Genomic DNA, 18,625 nt, shown 5'->3' on the forward strand with positions numbered 1-18,625 from the left:
TATTGATGACTGGACGTTCACGCATATATAATTATGGGGTTATATATATCGATTTTCATGTGTGTAAAATCAGGGGCGTGACAGCTTATCTCCTCGTGGTTCAGCTCCCCTTAGGGAAATATAAGTGTATAAAGGTTGATCGCTTTGTTTGATGTCAAAATGACGGTGGATCAGATTAATTTTTTTTATATTGTATCTATTAATATGCCATAAATAAATTAGTAATGTCAAATTTATCGATTTCCAATTTTGGTTTTTCGGATCGCACAAAATCTCCATATGCCTACTAATGTGGTCTAACTTGTTTAGTAGTTGTATATATACCTTCTATAAGGAACAAGGTGGACGAAATAAATTTTGTGAAAATCGACCGTTGGATGTTATTATGGTAAGAAGAAATGGCTATTGTCAAAATTTCATCTGTTTTTGTCGTCGTTTGTGTCTCGATCTACTAGAACAACCATAAAACCCTAAATACCACATAAAACTAATATGCTCGTAGCTACTCATTCGCAACTTTTTTTCTAAACTGTCAGCTCTCACACTCTTGTGGCATGAGATATATATATATATATATATCAACCAATATAAAAATTTTGAGAAGTTTATCTACTCTTGGTTCAGCTGTCCTTGGAGAAGTATAAGCGTATAAAGGGTTGACCGCTTTATTTGATGTTAAAATGACGGCAGATCGGTTTTTACACAGTACCTAAAAATAGCTATAAATAGATAGATATTGTCAAATTTATTGATTTTCAATTTCAATTTTTTAGATCGCACAAAATCGTTTTTGATTTATTTAAACACATCCAAAAAATTATTTCTTTTGGATTTTGTTTCTACACCTATCCATTCGGTCAACTAGAATGACTTCAATATCATCAACACTATAACACAAATTTTCAATTAGTCACTAAATACTACGAAGGCGCTTTTCATGGCCATTTTTCGTGGGTTCTATCTCTATTACGCATGTACTAAAACTCGAAGTATAAAATCTTCACAATTAATTATTCTGAACACTAAACTCATAAACTTATTAAGTTAATATGATCAGCTGTAGAAAAATTAATTTAATGATTTTTCTTTTCAAATATTTTCTTTACAATTAATATTTTGGTAACTAATGTGGTGTATTTAGAACATATTTGAAACCACTCTATAAAATTGTTGGTTAATTGTTGTTATTAAAATTGAAGAAACCACTCTATAATTTAGATAAATAACTATGATCAAGTCAACGTAATTTGTAAAATAAATTTGATATTTTTTTTTCAATTAACTTTTGAGGTAACAATTGATTTTTTTTTTTTTAAATGGGACAGAAATTATAAATAAAATAACATAAATGCAAAAAGTTTTTTTTCTTTTTTTTTGTCTATTAACTTTTGAGGTAACAAATAAAATTTAATAAAAAAGGGACAGAAAACAAATAAATAAATAACATAAAAGCTTTGAACAAAAAAAAGAAAAAACATAAAAGTAAAAAGAAAAAGAGTTCGTGGTGATTCGAACCTGAGAAGAGATAAGATGAACATTTACTTTATGGCTTAGCCACTACACCAACCATGCTTTATTGAAAATAATTATTCCTTCTCACTAAATCTTTAAACTAGTTTCTCTAAGCTGGGATAAATTGTCGAACTTGGGCTCGTTCTTTATGGATGGAGCTTCTCCAGAAGTTGGGTTTTGAATGGTTGGTTCAGAATCTTGATACAATTTTCCGGGAAAACCCAGCCCTGTTGCCAATTTAATTTCGGATCGATCACTTGATTCAATAAGCTTGTAGTCCTAAACCTATGTATTATATATCCAACTACCCATTGTTTCTAGTTTGGCATCAAATTGGCTGACGGGAATCGGAAATTGCATATTTATTCCAAGATCATTAGTCGTCCACTCAGTTTTATAATTATACCTCCTTGTTTTATAATCGAAAATCCTCTGTGTTTCGGTTGGAATTTTAATTGTACGTACCTCACTCAGTTTTATCAATTTAGCAGATGATCAGTGTTCAATCACATTTCTTGCTTGCTGAATTAGAGCGATGCCGTCGAGGACCTTGTGGAGAGATCAGAGTGATGCCGTCGAGGACCTTGTCAGCTCGGGTCAATTAGAGTTCATAATGCTAAACAGCAAAGCAGCTCTTACCTTTCTTCTTTTATGGGTCTTGATGCTTCACTTTTCTTTTTCCGATAGTTACGATTTTTACCTCTAGCGTGGTCCCTCTTTTGTTTTTTGTTTTTTTTTTTGTCGTTTCAGCAATGAAACTAACATTAACGACGATGAGATGGTAACAGGAAACGGACGGCTTGATATGCTCCACATCTTCAAAACCACAGGTCAACGGTAATCAGGGCCATGTGGATAACCACCTCGGGTGGTTTCCAGAATTTTCCTTACTTTAAATAAGGGCTAGCCTGACATCAATCAAAACTCAGATAATTATGGCTGACGGACAGTAATAGCACATTATGTGTACATCCATATATAGAGACTTCTGCTCTTCTATCATCTCACCTACCATGTTGCTACTTTAAGCAATATATCATGAAAGGAATGCCGTGGCGCCGCCCCAGTTGGTTAGCTGAGCTCTTAGTAATAGGTCATGTTTAGATGTGTTTCATTGTCCGCCTTTATTCTTGATGGAGGCCTCGTTTCTTCTCAAAAGGTACATAAATCCACATTCAACCCACATCACATAATCACATTCCAGCAGCAGATTTGGTGACTTGCTTCAGAGCAGTGGCGATCTCATCAGCTGTTGGAGCTTGCTCATTTACAATGGCGACCAGTGGGCTCTGAGGAGGAACAATGTCGTCTCTCAGATAGCTTCCTGATGTTCTTAGCAGCTCTTCAGAACCCTTTCCCACCACCCCTTTCATGATTATGGTCTTGTGAGTCCCTGCTATCATTTCTTCATAATCAGTGTCTCCACTTTCTCCAAGGAACACATACATGTTTGCGGCATTCAATCTCCAGCGTACGAAAAGGTACCTATTAACAATCAGGCAGAAATATAGTACACTATTAAATGGCAGAGCAGTATGTAAAGAAAAATGGAACACCATCCCCCAGCTGCACATAGCAACATTACCCGAGAGCCTGTGCTCGAGAAGCAAGGAGAGGAACAATTTGCATTCGCGTTGAGCTCCTGCAGTACATTGGATGGCAGCGTAGTTAGGCCTGGCAATTCAGCCCATGACCCGTTAACCGCCCATTAACCGCTGTGGGAGTGGGAAAATTCTGCTGGGTCTGCAATTAAGGCTATTAACTCCAAAGTTAGTATGACGTTAAATTTCAGTCATGAATGCGGCGATTATTACGACAATAACTACTCACAATGATTATGATTATAAGTGCGCAATGAATGACTATCATAAATACGCAATGAATGACGGTCGTAAGTACGCAATGATTAACTGTTATTAGTGCAACAATAATTGTCGTTATAAGTGTGTAAATAAATGCAGCCATCAAAGCAGAAATAATGGCGGCTTGTTCCCGAAGTAAGTCATCGCCTATATAAAGGAGGCTCGACGTCCAGGTAATCCATCGAATTCCAATTATCTCTACTCCACAATTAAGAAACGTACTGACTTAGGCATCGGAGAGTTTTCTGCAGGTACCCCCCCCCCCCCTTCTCCTCGAGCTGACTGTCAAACTCCAGGTCAACGCTCGAGGGAAGCTTCTTGATTGTTCCCAGGTCAGCTCCCGGTCCAGTCCGCATTAATTGTTGGGTCAAACTCCTCTACGGAATTTTTCACCTCCAACAAGTGGCGCCGTCTGTGGGAATAAAGGTGAATAAACGTTGTTGATCAGATTCAAACGGAAATGGGGGCAATTCCATGTCTCATGCTGAAAATGAATCTTCGCCTTGAGGAAAGAATCGAGGCGGCTAGGGCCCGAGGAAAGAATCGAGGCGGCCAGGGCCCGAGGAAAGATTCAGGACGGCCAAGGCCCAAGGAAAGATTCGGGGCGGCTAGGACGGCCAGGGCCCAAGGAAAGAATCGGGGCGGCCAGGGCCTGAGGAAAGAATCGGGGCGGCCAGGGCTCGAGGAAAGAATCGGGACGGCCAGGGCTCGAGGAAATATTCAAGGCAAGATTTGAAGCAGCTAGAGAATGGAAATTTCCTCTTAGGACGAGTGTCCAAAGAGAAAATTTGGGGGCATTGTGGGAGTGGAAAAATTCTGCTGGGTCTGCAATTAAGGCTATTAACTCCAAAGTTAGTATGACGTTAAATTTCAGTCATGAATGCGGCGATTATTACGACAATAACTACTCACAATGATTATGATTATAAGTGCGCAATGAATAACTATCATAAATACGCAATGAATGACGGTCGTAAGTACGCAATGATTAACTGTTATTAGTGCAACAATAATTGTCGTTATAAGTGTGTAAATAAATGCAGCCATCAAAGCAGAAATAATGGCGGCTTGTTCCCGAAGTAAGTCATCGCCTATATAAAGGAGGCTCGACGTCCAGGTAATCCATCGAATTCCAATTATCTCTACTCCACAATTAAGAAACGTACTGACTTAGGCATCGGAGAGTTTTCTGCAGGTACCCCCCCCCCCCCCCCTCTCCTCGAGCTGACTGTCAAACTCCAGGTCAACGCTCGAGGGAAGCTTCTTGATTGTTCCCAGGTCAGCTCCCGCTCCAGTCCGCATTAATTGTTGGGTCAAACTCCTCTACGGAATTTTTCACCTCCAACAACCGCCCGCTAAAAACCCATTTATTTCCGCCCGATAACTTAACGTGTTAATGGGTTGCCAACCCGTTAACAGCCTGTTAGTTAACGGGCGGAAACGGGTTGCCTGACGGAACCCATCGAACCCGATTAGAAGAGGAAAAAAAAATGATATATATATATATATATATATTTTTTTTTTGGAATTGTGAGCCCAATATGTATTAACTTTTGATTTAATGAAAATCAACAATGAAAAAGAGTTATAATGGGTAATGGGTTGGAAGAGGGTTTAAAATTTTTTTTTTTTTTTTTTTTTTTTTTTTTGAGAAGGGTTTTAATAGATAATGGGTGTGAAAAAGAGTTTAAAAAAATGCAAAAAATAAAAAATAAATAAAATCATTTTTATGTTAACGGGTCTTAACGGGTTTCAATGGCTAATTTATTGTTAACAGGTATTAACGGGTTTTAGTGGGTAATTGATTAGAAAAGAATTTTAAAATTATAAAAAAAAAAAAAAAACCTTAGCGGTCTTAACGGGTTCCAACGGGTAACCCGCGAACCCATCGGGCTCAACCCATTATAACCCGTTAAGATAACGGATTATAACGGGTTGAGCCCGTTAAGACTGCCAACCCGTTAAGTCCGCCTGTAACCTGCCCGTGACCGCACTGTTGCCAGGCCTAAGCGTAGTCCCCACATCCTGAGTTTCTGTCTTAAATCATCAACTTTCCTTGCCTGCAAAAGCAAACCATTCAGAAACTTGGTCCAAAAGTAAAACCAAGCCCTTTCTAAATTTCCCACACTCAGACTATCAAGTTTTATTTACCTTACTAGGATCCTTGATCAAGTATGAAATGCAATGGGCACTGCTTGATTTTATATCTTCTTCAATGTGGCTCGAAGATGTGGAATTCCATTCACCATCAGGGCCATTTAAGAGCCTTCCAAATGGTTTTCTTTCTTTAATCCTTCACAACCCCATCGGTAGTCAATGTGTGACGAATAATCTGGATCTGGGAAAAGTCTTGCATCTTCCTCTGTATAAGTACCAGGGTAGTAAACCTCACTTCCACTGCTACAAACCAACGCATTTGCCTGTACCCTCCCTGATGCCAGAAACTCTACTGTTTCTGATGTTGGCATAGCTGTTAGCAGAGCAAACCCTGTAAATCTTGCACTTTGAGAATCTAGTCTTACAGCCTTAAATATTTCTTGCACAATTTGAATCATTTTCTTTTCAGGAGCTCCAGATTTCAATTTTCTTCTATGTCTTAACAAGGGATATTTGCTTGCTACATTATCCGGCAGCTTATTTCCTTCTTCATGGTTTCTTGATCTTGCTTAGGACACGCCACGCTTCACTTGATCTTGCACCTCATGGTCACCAGAAGCTGCAGTCACATTTGTCGCCATCAACTGAAAGCCTAAGAGACATACCATTGAGGGACTCTTCAGCAGCCATTTCATCCTCTAGGGTGTCAGTCTGCCATTGTGGATCGATGTCTCATGCGGCAGGCTGATACTCTAGTCAAGTAGGTTTTTCCATCCAACCATTCTTTCTGCATTCAACCCATAAATTCTTTTCCGATAACAACTTCAGCAGTGCATTAGCAATTGATTGCTGATCATAAGGGTCAACAAGCAAACCATTACCAAGCGCCTGAAATTCACAACATGACATAAGAAAAGTAGAGAAGCATCGAAACGCACCGTTTGAGGATGTATAACCTAGTTTTCTGGTGCTTTGCCAACGTCACACATCGTTTCAGAACCTGATTTTCCGGTGGCTATTGATCTTTGATAGTGGCCATGACAGATTTAGAAAATTGAAGTTGGAGATTAAGCTTTGATGAGGGGATCCAGTCAAGGAGAATTTGATGAGCGAATTACTATATTTCGCAGATGCTGATGATTGAATTTTACAATTTGCAGAATTGAAAGATAAGAACTTCGGGTTCTTGATAGAAATTGGGGATGCTGAATTGCTGATGCAATTTTATTATCTTTTTTTTTTTTGGGTGAATGTACCGCTATTTTTGGATTGTTTTAGGCTAGAAAAGTTTGTCTTTTTTAAAGCAGCTCCAACAGCTTCTCTATATCTTGATTTTTCTCCATTTTAGAAAAAATTTTAGCTGTTTTGCTCCAACAGATTCCGTATAATTATTCCCAAAATGGAGATAATGATGGGGGAGAAAATAAAATTCTGTTCAAGTAAACCCTAATTTGTGTTTGGCCCAAACTCTAGGTTACTTGACCTAGTGGTAATAGGGTTAAATTAGAAGGATCTAGATTCCTATTCAATGTACGATTATTTTCCTTGTATGATTGAGATTCTATACATTGTAATCCTCTATATAAAGAGGCCCCTATTATCAATGAGAATACACAGCGATTTCCTGTCAATTTCAGTTTCTCTACAACACATTATTAGCATGAAGCCCTAACCCTGAAACAAATAGCCAAACCCTGATTAAAGAAGCTAAAAACCTTGAATCCGAATACAAAACCTTAAGCCTTTTCTGCCTCCACATCACACATTGAAGAACTCGATTCCAGGAGTCCAGAACCAGTGGCGACACCCCAAGAACCGGCCTGAAACCAACCGAACTGACCACCGAAAGCTCCATACAACTTGCAGCAAATATTCCACCGGTTCACCATCTTCCGGACCTCCAATTTCTACCAAATTTTGATAGCAAAAGCCTGTTGATCAGAAGTTTCAGGAACTGAAAGAAAAAGTCTAAAAATCGGCCTAAAAAGACGTGAACCGGCCACCTGAGCAGCTGCATATTGAACCGGCAGAAAAGAAGAAAAGAAGAAAAGAAAGGAAGCCCAGCCCAGAAGAAAAAGGGAAAAGAAGTCAAGCCCAAAGAAGAAGAGCCCATAAGCCCACAGACCTGACCTAGCCCACTGATACACCTGACCCACAACCACGTCAGCACAGCCACATCAGTTTGCCACCTCAGCGACACTGCCATGTCAGCACAGCCACATCAGCTGCCACGTCAGCATCGGGGACCCACTGCCATGTCAGCTCGGTCAACCCCCGGTCAACTACTTTCCGGCGACTTTTTCCTGTCAAATTTTCCGGCTACCTATTTCGAGGTATTTTTTACTAAACGTTCCCCTTTTTTTTTTTTTTTTTTTTTTTTTATAGCTTTTAAATTTAATTTCTCTTATTTTTCAGGGACTTGCAACCTCCCTTCTTCTACCCTCCTTTCTTTATCATAGGGGAGACCAAATTAAGCCGAACTGAGGGGGTTTGTGCTCACTCCAACCTTGGAGCTTGTAGAGTTCTCCAAACTTAGAGTTTGTTGAGATAAAATGATCGACCGCAAACATCATTGTTTCGATCTAATCCAACCCCTCTTGGAATCAAATTTCTTGGAAGCGACTACGCTCAGAAATTCCTAATTTCTTGAAAGCGACTACGCTCAGAAATTTTATTTGTTTTCGTGGTAGCCTTTTTCGCTCCGAAACTAACCCTAATTTCTTGTTCTCTTTCAGGATGAGTAACCTGAACAAATTGGACTTTGCTCTATTGGGAACAACTGGCTCTGAATATCACAGGTGGGTTCGTGATATCCGCTAGCATCTCAAGGCCGATGGAATATTGGATACGATTCTCAAGCCTAGCCAGGATGTGCTAACTGTTGAGCAAGCTCAAGCTTTGGAAGCAAATAGAGCAGCCTTAGAGGCAAATAAGGCTAAAGCCATCATCCTAATGACTCGTCATATGGATTATTCGCTCCAGTACAAGTGTATGAATGAAGAAGACCCCAGAAGGCTGTGGGTCTCACTCGAAGATAGATTTGGCAACGTCCGTGATTCCGTGCTTCCTGACCTAGAAGTGAGATGGCATAGCCTCCGCTTCTATGATTTCAAGTCAGTTCTTGACTACAACTCGGAAGCATTTCGCATTATATCCTTAGTGGTATTCTGTGGTAAAGAGATCACAAATGCGATGTTGATTGAGAAGACTCTCTCTACTTTCCCCGTCTCTGCATTGATAGTTGCTAAGAACTATCGAATCGATGTTACTGCAAGATGAATCACAAGGTTTCATGAGCTCATTGGAGTATGAATGTCGCTGAAAAGCATGACAACATCCTTGTGAAGAACTATAATTTGAGATCCGCGGGAACATAGCATATTCCGAAATCCAATTATAGTTGCGTCCCAAAGAGAGGGCGCCAAGAGCGAAACCCTAATCTTAGGAATACATTTGGACGTTCTGGTCCATATAGGTAATTTCTAAAATAGGCGAACACGGAACCGAAGAGGTAAACATGGAAAGAGAGAGGGAGGCAATGCCTCTGGCCATGTTGGTGGTGCCACCAACACTAAAAGCCATCTAAATGACGCTTTCAAAACGCCTCAATCAATGGAGTTTGAGCAAAGAGATGTATGTTCTTGATGTGGAGTGTCTGATCATTGGGCACACATTTGTAGAGCTCGTGAAGAAATTGTCACCGCCTACAAAACATATCGTGAAGCAAGAGAAGCTCACTATATGGAACTAGAAGATCAAGAAGATGATCTAGAGTGAAGGGTTGAAGACTACAAATCTGGCTGGGATCAATAGATCGCCAATTCTGTTTAAGTCTTTATTTTTCCAAGAGATGTAATAGGCAATTGCCATATATTTTTGTAGTAAATGCCAATGGTTTAACTTTTCTTCAAAGTAGGCTCACTCAAAGTAAGTGTGGTGTCTAGGAAGGTTCTGAGGTTAGTGGTACTTAAGCGAGCCTTACTCCACCGACATCTCTCTACTCACCTGGTCACATTTATTTTGGAATTACCGAAAGAAGTTAGACGACTACCATTGTTTTGCCTTAGCTATCATTTTGGATTAGATTTTGTTTAGTCAAAGAGGCAATGATGTAACTCCGTTGGCTTATGAATAAAATTTCTAGTTCTTTATGACTCCATTTTGATTCTGAGCATATGACTTTTATGACTATGATAGCTGGGCCATCAGTATTAATTCAAGGCTATGGAATAGATTGCCAAATGACACCTTAATTACTGTAACAGAAACTCTCTATGCTTCTAGGGCGAATCACACCTATGAATAGCCGCGGATTCCATGCGAAAACTCATGTAGAGAACAGAAATGAGTTCCTTTGCAATACCTCTAATGATTGCGAATAAAGGCGCATCTTAGAGAAGTTTATGTGTCTCTCTAATGGATTTTATGTCACTATTCGAGCTAATAAATCCAATAAAGTTACAAGAGAAGATCTCTTGGATTTAGACACATATTGGCTTTGTCACGATAGGATCGGTCATCCTGGTCATGATATGATGATCCGTCTACTAAAGACTTCACATGGACATCATTTCTTTTGAGCGAAACGAAGCATGAATCAAAAGTTGATTTCTGGACTAAGTGTGACCGACGCAACTACCTAGGGCACCGCCTCCGTCCACCACCAGCCTAGGGCTAGCGCAGTCCCTATCCATAACGCCATGGATAGCGTCCATCATGGTGATGGCGCCCCAGGTGATGTTGCAATCACCAACTTGCTTCAAATAGCATTTCAGACGCTCAGGCCTAACCAAAATACTCATTGGTTACTTCTAAAGCCTCTCGCTCGTTTTACAAAGCCCGTTCCTTAATGAAATTAGGACTAAGACTGTCCTATGCAAAGGAAACGAACATACTCATTCTGTTCTTACATAGAATCCATGGGGATTCTGTGGATTTATTCAACCAACTTGCGGACGCTTAAATATTTCATGATGCTGGTTGACACGCAAACACGCTGTCACGTGTTGTGCCATTATCCACCTATAAATGCTGCTTATGCTACACTCCTAGCACATATCATATGACAACGGGATCACTCCCCAGATCATCATATTCAGTCAATTGGATTTGACACTGCTAGAGAGTTTAATCAAAAGACTTTCGATGGATATTGCAATGCGACTAATGTTGGACATCATGTTCCCATGTACACACCCAAATGGTCTTGTGGAAACGACTACGATGATAGTCTAGACATTGGTAATGCACACCAATCTCCTTATATCCGCTTGGGGTGATGCAATATCGCATGCAGCTATGCTAATTCGTCTATAACCCATCGCCACTCAATGTACCTCTGCGTTACAGCTAGTGACTGGGTACAAGTATTGTACTTACGCATATTTGAGTGAGCCATTTATGTGCCAATTGTGCCGCCACAACGCTCTATGATGGATCCTTACAGACGAATGGGCAATTACGTTGGATTTGAGACTCCAACAATCGTCCGCCACTTAATGCCCTTGCAAGGCGATCTCATTACCGCTAGATTTGTGGGTTGTCACTTTGATAAGGCAGTCTTCCCGTCGTTAGGGGGAGATAAGAACACGGATGTTCAACATGAATGACAAGAATTGTCGTGGACTGTGCCCCTACTATGTCTCATCTCGATCCCTGTTAAAGTGACGAGATCACACAAATATGCTGCAAACAAGCCTGCAAGGAAGGACGTCCCTACGAGAGGACGTAGCCCCACCCTACACGGAGGTAGGCATGGCACCAACGTCAAAGAGAGTGGCACTCTGGCGTTACAGGCCATGGCCCCAGCTAGGATGCATGGGAGGCCCGTAGCTTTGAAGGACACTTTCGCACATTCCAATCCTTTGATCATCAAGACTCAAAATCAGTCTCGTGAGAATCTTCCGGGTTAGGGTTATCGTTAGGGAATGCCTCAATGTCAGAACGTATTCTTGAGAATATAGAGCTCTATGAAAATTACACTAGTGTACTTGAGACATGGGATAGAAACTCCATCATAATTGATGATGTAGTTGCGCATTTTGTTGCGCATGAGTTTGTTGAGTCAGATAATATCGAACCACGCTCCGTTGATGAATGAATGCCAACGTAGAGAGATTTGGCCTAAATGGAAATATGCGATCCAGGTTAAGATGGATTCTCTAATGAAGAGGAAGGTTTTCGAGCTAGTGATGCCAACACCTCCAAACATAAAACCTGTTGACTAATGGGTCTTCGTTAGAAAGCGTAGTGAGAAAAAGAGATGGTAATCTCGCCTTATGGCGCAAGGCTTCTCATAAAACGCCCTGAAATCGACTACGATGAGACATATTCTCTCGTAATGGATATCATTGCACTCCACTACACTGTCAGTTTGGTAGTTTCCGAATAACTGAACATGCAGCTTACAAATGTGGTCACCACGTATCTCTATTAGGATCTAGATACGGAATATACATGAAGGTTCATAGTGAACTTCATTTACCCAAGTCAAGTGGCTCTAGACCACGGAGCGCGTTTACAAAGAGGTTGAAACGCTCGCTAAATTGACTACTTGATTGGGAAGGGATATGCCCACGCGTTTCCATAACAAGATTCGGATTCCATCGCGGTTCATGTTGGACATGATCTTTATTAGAAGCCTTTAAAGAGTTAAGGGAAACCGTTGAACACTTGAAATCCGATATTGAGATGAAGGATTATGGGAGAACACGATTATGTCTCAGTTTGGAACTTGAGCATCGTGTCGATAGATGCTTAGGCATTTTGACAAGGTCAAACCTTCAAGCACCCCCATGATCGTCCGTAGTCTTGATCCTGAAAAGGACCCTCTTCGTCTGAAGGATGATGACGAAGATGTGCTAGAGGCAAAAATGTCTTACTTCTTACTTGAGTACAATAGGCGCATTATTGTACTTAGCTTAATGCACAGGACCGGACATCTCGTTTGCAGTGAACTTGTTAGCTAAGGTATAGCTCTGCGCCAACTCGACTCCATTTTGATTGGTGTAAAAGATATCTTTCAGTACTTGAGATGTACGATTGATATGGGCTTGTTCTATCCCTACAGAGAGAAGATGGATTCAGACCCATCACACACCAGAAACGCCGCCAATGTTGTGTTCTCTATCCCCATCCCAAAACGATATAAGTGTTTTGGAAGGTTTTGCTGATGCTGGGTACCTCTCTGACCCACACAGAGGTCGCTCCCAAACTGGTTAAGTGTTCATCGTGGGAAAAGACCGTAATATCTTGGAGGTCTACAGAACAGACCGTAGTCGCTATATCTTCGAACCATGCAGAGATTATTGCTCTTCACGAAGTGGTTCGTGAATGTTTATGGATTGGATCCATAATCACGCATGTTCGAACAATTGTGGTTTGAAGTCTACCACAAGATGAGCCTACGAGCATTTAGGATAATGCTGTTCATTTTGAACAAATGAAGCAAGGCTACATCAAAAGCGACAACACCAAGCATAATCAGCAACAACAGACTCTCCTCAAATACCAAAGTGAACTAGGTTCGATCTGAGGATAATGCGGCAGACTTGTTTACTAAGTCATTGCCCAAATCCACGTTCGAGAAACATTTGGCAAGAATTGGCTTGCGGAAATTATCTGAGCTCCCATGATCGTAGTCATCAGGGGGAGACACAGACATCAGGGGGAGATGTCTACATGTTCACCTCGAACCGTGAAGGGTGCGTTGTGCATTTTTTCCCCTTCGACCGAGGTTATTTTTGTCCCATTAGGTTTTTGTTACTCGGCAAGGTTTTTAACGAGGCAACGAGAGAAGCACCGCGTTTGGGCAACACAAGAGAGAGTGTTCAGGTAAACCCTGATTTGTGTTTGGCCCAAACTCTAGGTTACTTGACCTAGTGGTAATAGGGTTAAATTAGAAGGATTTAGATTCCTATTCAATGTATAATTACTTTCCTTGTATGCTTTATCGGGTCTCGGCTTCCCTTGCAGGTCTCGGATGACGTCAAAACTGTGGTCTATTGGGGGTAATAGACAGATTATTGCCCCCCACTAATTTCTTAACTGTGGTTAATTAATCACTGAAATTAGAGTTTTGATAAGTCTTATGTTGTTTTGAGTTTATTAAAGTACAATAATCTGTCAATGATAGTTAAGTGAAGGGTTCCGACTTAAAACAAAGACATTATTTGGGGGCAGTAATGTGTCTACTGCCCCCCACAAAACCATTAAAACTTGCACCAGTTAAGTGAAGGGTTTTGACTTCGTATGAAGACATTATTTGGGGGCAGTAATGTGTCTACTGCCCCCCACTAAGCCATTAAAACTTGCATCAGTTTCAAGGATTCACAGTGTATTGCACTTTATCACAAACAAATCAACAAGAAATGATTACTGTCTCCTAAGAAAGACATTATTGGGTGGCACTAATGTGTCTACTGCCCCCAATAGACCATCAAACATTACACCGCTTCCTATGTTTCACAGATTATAGAAGTTATTCACACTCAAAACAACAGATAATGTCTAAAAACCCACATTTTGAGGGTCAATATTCTGTCTACTGCCCCCACTAGACTGACACAAACCACACAATTTTTTTCATTTATCGACTACTGCAATTTAACACTACATTTACTTTGGAATAGCAGTTTTCAGTCCGTCAATAAATAAAGCAGTCATCATTGGCCCCCAATACAAAGTCTACTAGGGGGCACTAATGTAACAACTTTTATGGTTATGACTGCACAATAGCAGATAGCAGTTTTCAGTCCGTCGTCGATTCCTTCAGAAGGTCAACCCTGGCCTCGCCGAGCTTCTAAGAGACGAGGACCATTGGCTTAGCGTCGAGCCTGGCCGAGGAGAGCACGACGAAGAGTTTCGGCGACGCGATGGCAAGAGCAGGCGTCGTGGGTGACCTGCTGGAGGGATGGAGGGAGGGAGAGAGAAATCCGACGTCGTCTGGAGAGAGAGAGAGAGAGAGAGAGAGAGAGAGAGAGAGAGAGAGAGAGAGAGAGAGAGAGAGAGAGAGAGAGAGAGAGAGAGAGAGAGAGAGAGAGAGAGAGAGAGAGGGGGGGGAGGAGAGAGAAATCGGTGAGGGAGGAGAGGGTAAAAAGTCCCAAAATAAATAAAAAGAAGAAAAAAGGAATTACTTGGGTAAATGAGAAATAATCCCTTAGAGTGTTTTGGGTAAACGGGGTTAAAAAACAGTTAGTGGAGCAAGTGGGCAAATTTTAAGCTAAAATTGGGTAAATGAGCATTTTCCCTAAAATAAAAGATCAAGCACAAAAAGAAACGAAAGAACCTCAATTTGGGTTCAAAAAAATTAAGGATCAAACTTGCAAGACGAGTACGCGACATATCCTTCAAGCTTAGAATAGACACAAACTAAGACTTTTGCATGTTAGATCGCCAAACAAAAAACGTTGTGGTCACAACATATTCATTAATTTTGTCTTGGATGCAGTTTTCAAATTTCTAGTCTTTTACATAGTTTTTCATTTGATTGTAGTTTTGGAATTAATTCGTGAACCACACAATTTTTTGTTTTTCCTTTTTTTAGTTAAAAAAAAAATTGCAATTCACTTGACTACAATAATTCTTTAAAAAAATAGAAAATATGTTTTAGGAAATCAGAAATTGGGAGAGAATGATCTGTACTTTCATTGACAATAGGGGTCTTTTTATATAGAGGATTACAAGCATAGAATATATATAAGTCTTACAAGGAATCTGTATCGTACAATGATTAGGATATCTCCAAAGATATTTGTAAGACGTTACCCTATTACAACTTGGACAAATCGCTAGAGTTTAGGTCAGACACATAAATTAGATGTCCTCAAACAAAAAAAGATTAATTTTTTCAAAAACAAAAATATTTGCAAAATCCCATAATTAAATCCCTTCACTCAAAAAAATTACCCAAACAAGTCATACAAATAATCCACTACTTATATCCCTTCACTTCAAGATCCCATCATCTCATAATCCCTTCACCTTAAAATTCCATCACCTTGAAATTCCTTGAAACCTTCAAATCCCCTATCCAAACACTGCCTAAAGGAATAACAACAACAAATAGGAGCAGAGATGCTACCTAAAACTGGTGACAAAACCTGAGTCTATTCCTTCCGGTAGCCAATACTCAAAAGGATTTGCCTGATTTCACCCTAGCTATTTCGATATATCTGAAACTTAATTTTCAAAATACAGTGGCTTTCTTTGCAAATCGCAATTTCTTCTCGATGAAGATTGAAAGGGGCTTCAAAATGAGCTCTGTTTACAAATTTGTGTTTTCTTTAAAGACTTTTTAGAGATGAAGGACGACGGAGAAGACTTTTTAGTCATCGAACCTTATCTCCTTGATGCACGTCCCTTTCTCCTTCTCCCGTAAAAATCCCTGTGGTAACTTGATCAATCACAGTTTCATCTTCCCTGTCGTATGAGAGTTGACGGGGTCAAGTTCACCGCTGACCTCGATCATTGCTTTTGTTGGTCTAAAAAGGTTTTGGTTCGTTGCAGACAAAATCCTTACAGAATAAATCTTAAATCTTGGGTTAACTTGGATTTATACTACTTGAATTCGGAGAAATTTTTAGGCGTTACGGTTGAACCATGTCAGATTGCCACATGGTGTGATGCTCCACTAAGAAGTTACCACATGGATTGAAACATATTGGTAAATTCAATCGCAGAAAAACCAAACAATATTTAGGATTTAGGGTATAGAGTTTTAGGGTTTAGGGCTTAGGTAATAGAGTTTAGTTTTTGTTTCACTTTGTTTCGTTTTACTAAGTTGAATTTACCCTGGTGTGAGTTGTCAAAAAATTTCATGTGGCAACTTCTTATTGGTGCGTCAGACCATGTGGCAGTATGACATGGTTTTACTGACGTGCTGCTCCATTGCTTAGGTTGTGAAGTCAAATATATATGCCAATTTAGTGTTCAGAAAGAACAGTTCAGAGTCAGCTATTACATCAAATGAAGAAATGATAAACTTTGATGTTGCAAGATCTATTCATCGATCTTCATTCCCAAGGCTGTTTCTTGGAGTGTTTTTGTCCACCGATGTTACCTAGGAAGAACTACTACATCTGATTGCTGGATCTGTAAGTTAAAGAAGAAGTGTATCTTGCTCTTGCAATTCTTAGCCCTCGTATACTTGTTTCTCTGAGTATCATGATGTATGTTTAAGTTGACTGCCGAGATTGGTCACTTGGTCTGGTTTATATGTATCTGATTGATTTGGATACAAACGTATGTTGCTCAAAGCCTTAGAATGATAGAAATGAGAAATTGTTGTTGAATCATAGGGGTTCCTGATGTTTCTCTGTACAGTATTTTCTTCTCCCATGTTGGAATTATGAGTAAATTTCCTTGTTTGAATAGAAATAGAAACACACACACACACACATATATATATATATATATATATATATATATCAAATATTCAGATATTCCTCCTTTCCTATTGTAAGATGGTAACTTGGTGTTGCAATAGGAACAAGCAACTTGGATCCAGAGTGAGTTTTGGAACAAATAGAAAAAAAAAAAGAATCAACTACGAAACGATACCGTATTCACTCAGATACCACGGCAAGCATTGGAGGCACAGTCCCACTCCAAGATAAAACCAAACCTGTACCTACCTAGTGCACATTTAGCCAGCTTATGAGCTTGTCTATGAGCATGAGTGAAGAAACAACCATGTAAAGAAGATAAAGAGTGGGAATCGAAGTGTCCTCACCTTCGCCTTGAATTGCTTGGACAAGCTGGAGACAATCTATTTCAAAAATAACTGGAACCAACCGAAATTGTTCCACGAAAGCCTCGATCAGCACACGTACGTCCAACCGAGCACAAGCACTAGCACTAGCTGCTGCATACCACATTATATTGTAGAAAACGTAAATATCAACATAATGAAATTGAAAGAAACTAACATGCTGACTTGTTGAGGTGAAAATTTTCTACTAAACCCTAGAGTGTGCTAGGCGCTGCAAAACATATAATGTATAATTTTTGAGAGCCTTGAACACCAATTAGAGTGTTAAAGAAGGTACGAATTGTTTACCAATTAGATTGAGCGAGTGAACACCAATTTGGAGGACAGCGACTCTGATCCTGTGAGACACTCTTTAGAATTGGTCAAGGAAAAGCCGGACGGTACTAGTATGAGCGACTTAATTGGGTGTCTTTTTGGGTTATATATCCAAGCACTGCACCTTGGTGTTGCCTTTGAATCAAGTATTTTAATTAATTTTTCTTCAAGAGGGCAAACAATTTGCAAATGGGCCGGGGTGTTGAAGAGGAAAGATCCCACATTGGAAAAGTGATAAATAAAATATAACTTATAAGTGGGTGGATCTCACCCAATTGTACCGAGACCTTTTGTGATTAAAACCCAACACCTATCAGGTGGTTAAGTTGGGACAGTATCGGTACAATGGTGGGCCACGGGCCACGCTTGTCGCTGTTTAACATGGTATCAAAGCGGGTCGCCCTTCAATACGTTGCCATCATGGACCCGGATATGGGTTCATTCATTAATTGATTCACCAATCTCCTCTCCAATCATGGACCTAGTTTGGGTTCATTAAATTGGCCATCGGAAGTTTCCGATTGGATTATTGCCAAGTGTCCGATGTGGGCTTGGATTGTTATGTGATTGGTCAAGTCTCTAATGTGGGACTTGTGACCTGATTTCCAATGTGGAATCGAGTTTGTCAATTAATTCCACGTGCATACCTAGAGCTAGGTTGCACGTGAGGGGGCGTGTTGAAGAGGAAAGATCCCACATTGGAAAAGTGATAAATAAAATATAACTTATAAGTGGGTGGATCTCACCCAATTGTACCGAGGTCTTTTGTGATTAAAACCCAACACCTATCGGGTGGTTAAGTTGGGACAATATCGGTATAATGGTGGACCACAGGCCACGCTTGTCGCTGTTTAACACGGGGTTTAGTGTTAAATTTCATGTTTGAGGTGGTACTAATTATTTCCCTAGATATAATTAAATTTCATGATTTTTTTTTTTTTTGAGGAGAAAGGAAGATATATTCCTGTGATCGAAAATATCATACGCCCGTACAAGGTCAAGCTAGGAGATCCGAAGATCACCCATTACATTCGTTGCTCAAGTAGTGCACTGACTACACATTAAAATG

The 18,625-nt window shown here is 40.1% G+C and overlaps 1 pseudogene; it reads right to left on the reverse strand.

The window, feature by feature from the left end:
- Positions 1-2,428: 2,428 nt before the first annotated feature.
- On the reverse strand, positions 2,429-6,641 carry LOC112175250 (annotated as a pseudogene).
- Positions 6,642-18,625: the final 11,984 nt, after the last annotated feature.

This window comes from Rosa chinensis, chromosome 7, assembly GCF_002994745.2.
Source record: "Rosa chinensis cultivar Old Blush chromosome 7, RchiOBHm-V2, whole genome shotgun sequence".
NCBI classification, from domain to species: domain Eukaryota; kingdom Viridiplantae; phylum Streptophyta; class Magnoliopsida; order Rosales; family Rosaceae; genus Rosa; species Rosa chinensis.